Here is a 4,784-nt window from a genome sequence, read left to right as displayed (position 1 = left end):
CATCAATGCAATTTTTAGCTAATGGTCTGAGTCACGCTGGAACATTCTCTTCAAAGTTAGGGGCAGATTATTGCATCTTGTACTTCCCATCACCAGGAAGGAACACAATGCCTGATAGATGTCTTATATTTCTGGAGGCAGTATATTTATTGCACACTTGGGAATATTGTTTCAACTCACTTACAGGGTGACACATAAAATTGCCAGCTTTGTGTGGATCTCAGAACAGAAAAGGGATCTACAATAGGTCCGGGCTGATGGACACTTCCACACTGGATTTGACTCCTATTCCAAATATCGGTTTGCCTTTTGTGCCTGCAGGGTCTCAGCCTGCACCGCTAACCAAGGAGGTAGAAAGAGTTTGATCCACAGGCATGGGATCCCACATAAAATTGCACTGGACCAAGACACCCATTGTATAGCAAAGGAGGTGAGCAGTGGGCACATGATCATGGTTCCACAGTCCTATCATATGCCCTGCAGGCTGCTGGACTGACAGAGCACTGGAACAGCCTGTTGAAGGTCCAGCTGAGGTGCCGTCTTGGAGAGGATGCCCTGGGTAGATGGACTGTTATCCTCTAAGATGTAGTATACACCTCAAATCATTAAATATTAGATGGTGATGTGTTTTCAAGATGTAGAAGACATGGACCCAGGAAGCAAGAGGTGAAGTAGCCATGACCTTGCTTATCATCAGCCCAGTGGCTCCTTTTGGGAGTTTGTGCTTCCCTTCTCCGTAACTCTGGATTCTGATATTTTATAGTCTTGATTCTTACAGGGTGAATGGGTCCACCAAGGAACACAGCAAGGTCCTATTAATGTAATTAATACGATTAAGCTCCTGCTCAGTTACTTCAAAGATCTTGTCCCAAGAGGCCAGCAGGCAAGGAAAATAGTCACCATCTAGCAGGAATAATTGACCTTGACCATCAGGCAGAGGTAGAGCTGCTGTTACACACTAGGGGCAGGGAAGAATATATTTGGCACTCAGGTGATCCACTTGCGTTGCTCTTGGTAATTGTTTGCTCAGTTTTGATGGTAAATGTGGCAGCAACGACTACCTGGAAACGTCATGGTGACCAATGGCCCATGGCCATTCTTATTCAGAGATAAAACATCTGTGTCACCTCAGCAGGCTAGCCATTTAGACCAGCAGAGGTGCTAGCTGAGGGTGAAGAGACTCTAGAATAGATGGTGGAAGACAGGCAGGATGAGCATCTGTTACTTCCTCAAGGTCAGGTGCGATGGCAGAGATGGTAGTTTTTCTCTCTAACCTTCTTGTTGTAAGATTCCCCCAGGAAAAGAAACCAAACAGAATACTGGAGGAGTTTCTCCTAGAATTTATTACATGAAGCAAGTGGATCCAAGTGGAGCAAGGAGTTGTCTACAGAGGATGCAATGGTGTGCCACCCAGATAGATCCCCCTCCAGGTTGCTTCATTCATTCCCCCAGCTGGCGTGAGTGTTGGTGGCAGATAGCTGTCAGCTGAGTTCCATAGGCTGGAGAGAGCTGCCTTGCCCAATATTATGCAGAGGAGAGCCTGCAATTAACACCCCAATTTGAGACAACTTTGAAGGATCACCTCAGTCCCAGAGCTCGCTGTAGGATTGACCAAGATCTTCGTTGCAATGTTATCGCGGTTCCGACTCACCCTCTGCCCAATCCTGCCTCTTCCTTCTCTCGCAGGTATTGACCTCCAAATCATTCCCCAATAAACCTCCTGCACACAGATCTCTATCTTGGAGTATGATTCTTGAGTTTCTGACCTGTGATGGAAGGTTCGTGCCAAATTATATCCTACTACAAATATATGACACAATAGTTTCATCACAGAATTTCTGATATTGGATACCTTGGTTTTTTAAATGTGACGATTTATTTTTATTGTCTAAATTTATTATACAAAATGACACACTGGTTTTATTTAGAATTTTAAAAATTCCTAGCAAGGTCGAAAATATTCTTACATGTTCATTTGTAAAATGTTTGTAGGTGTGAATATTGTTGGACCTGGTCTTTATATGTCATCCAGACCATTGGCCATTTCTTTTTCACCTTTCCTACTTCTTTCACATGGTGCACAGAGAAGATTTTGAAGTATGCTGGTCTTGTTTACTATCAAATAAGACACTATTTTGTCCTCCAATCTCCCAAATTCCTAGAAGGGCCAATTAATGAAATTGGGCTGGAAAAATGCTAAATATAAATAGGGTTTTGATTAAAGGACTGTAAACATATTTCATGACTTCCCTTTGTTTGTTTAAGCTTTTCAAGCTTGTGACTTCAACTTTTCCAAGGCTGGGCTATTTTCTCTGGATGCCGGGCTACATATTTCAGGACAAAATGTGCAGACGTAGCACTCAGCATCCATGGCCCTGCATTGGGCTCTCCTTCAGACTAACAAAAACTTTAGCTTTTATCTGACTTCATTAGAAAAGATTAAACAAATTTAAGGATATTTGGAAGCCTTTTCAAAAGTCAGAAATACTTGAATAACCCTCCAAACTGCTACTGACATTTTAAAACTTGATTATGCAAAGAACTTCATCTCTGGGACATGGAATTACCTACTGCCAAAAATAACTCAGTTGAGACCTGGAATCTTTTTCTAGCTCTGAGAGAAGCCATGTTAGCAGGATTAGTTAACAGACCAGAATCCCCATTTTGAGCAAAGACAGCATATGTAATTAATGGAATATTTGGAAACAGACACCACCTGACTTAGGATGGCTTAATTTGAGAAGTTCAATCTTTATAGGCTTATCATAAGTAGCACTTTCATCATAATGAACAAACTTAGTATTTATGAGTACTTAACGGCTGAAGCTGATGTGCTTTTAGAACAGACTTAAGTCAATGCAAATAATTAGTGCTAAGACAACATGCTGTGCTGATTTGAAAGGTGAAAAAAACTTATGATGATATGAATTCATGATTGGCTAAAGAGCATGCTCCTGAACTAAGCTATCAATTCTTAGCTTATCAATAAGGCATTGATTGTCACTTTTTAAAACTCTTATTATGAACAGAGCCTGGGAAACCACTAAGAAAAGGTGGTAAGTGGAGTAAAGGATGGTTTAATTGTTCAGAAAGATAATTGACTGGCAAATTTCAGATTTCAGGGGAAGCTGGAAGGGCTGACATAAAGACATGGAAGGCTTCTCCGGAGAAGTTAGCTGAAGTCTTCTAAGACAAAGGCTACTGTTCAAGACAGGTGTTTCATGTTTTTGAAAAGGGAGCAGGAGATCACTGTAAGAGAAGTCACCTTTGAAATTCTCCTTTAGAATTGACCATTCATGCTCATTAACTCATTTTGGCCCAAGTGAACAAAATATTGGACATTTTCAAGGCCCTTAGAGCAATGAAAATGGCTGATTCTGATGACTAAGAAACCTACCAGGAAAAGAAGGCATTTTCAGTTCATGTTTCACTGGACTGACATTTTCAGGAACCAAACCATTAGCCTATGCCAGCCCCCACCCCACCAGATATTTTCAAATATAGATTTATATTATGTGTTTGGTTTTACATATTAAATATATGTTTGTCAATGTGTGTATCCAAAGCAAGGGGTTTTTCATGATTATTTGCATTTTAGTTATGTGAAATGGATTTTCAGAAATAAAACTCCAATTCAAGAGTCAACTATGGAACTCTTTTAGCTGTCCTCCAGAAACTTTATTGTAAATCAGGTGTCAACAATCTGCATTTCTAATTCCAGTTTGTCATTTCTTCTGAGGCACAGAGAAAGGAAAAGAAGAGGTGGGGGTTAACGGTTATTGAGTGCTACGAATAAAGGATCTTGTTTAGTTTTTATAAACACCATTGCCAAGTCGGTCTTATCATCTACGTTGTTAAGATGAGGAATCTGATGCTCAGGGAGATTGAGTAATGGGCCCAGGGTCATTAAAGTTAGTAACTGGCAGAACTGAGACTTAACTGCAAGTTTATTTTCATATGCTGCTTTTGCCAATAATCTATCCTACAAGAAGATAAAGATATGGCATTAAATTATTAATTTAAAAGTAACCATTATGACATTTACTTCTTTTTATCCTAAAATATGCCTTGCTCAGTGCTGGGCACATCATAGCGTCTAACAGGGATAGGCAAAAAGATGGATAAGGCATGAAATTTGAAACTGGAGCACCCAGGCTGCAGAGCCAACCCCTGGCTCAATTCCTGGATTCACCATTAACTAAACATGTACCCTCAGCCAAGTCAGTTTCCTCCTATTGTAAAATGGGGATAATAATACCTGTCTTTCTTGTTTTTTTAGTGAGGAGGATTGGCCCTGAGCTAATATCTGTTGCCAGTCTTCCTCCATTTTGTATGTGGGATGCTGCCACAGCATGGCTTGATGAGTGGTGTGTAGGTCCACGCCTGGGATAAGAACTTGCAACCTCCTGGCCACCAAAGTGGAGCACACAAACTTAACCACTACGCCACCAGGCCAGCCCCAATAATACCCATCTTTTAGGGTGGATGTGAGGATTAAATGGGTTGATGCTAGTAAATCACTTAGAGTAGTGTCTGGTACATAATAAGTTCTCACTGAATATTAGTTTTTATTATGATTGATCAGACAGATTCTACCTCATTGTAGCTGTGTGAACTTGGGTAAGCCTCAGTTTCCTCATCTGTAAAATATGGAAAAATAATTTATCTTGCATGGCTATTTTATTCAGCAAGCATATACTTTTATAGTCTTTGCTCTATACTCTATGCTGTGCAGGTATTAATTCATTTAACTTTCACAGCAGCCTAATGAGGCAGGTACCATT

The sequence above is a fragment of the Diceros bicornis genome, chromosome 8 (assembly GCF_020826845.1).
Source record: "Diceros bicornis minor isolate mBicDic1 chromosome 8, mDicBic1.mat.cur, whole genome shotgun sequence".
Classification (NCBI taxonomy): Eukaryota; Metazoa; Chordata; class Mammalia; order Perissodactyla; family Rhinocerotidae; genus Diceros; species Diceros bicornis.
This window is presented reverse-complemented; position numbering follows the sequence as displayed.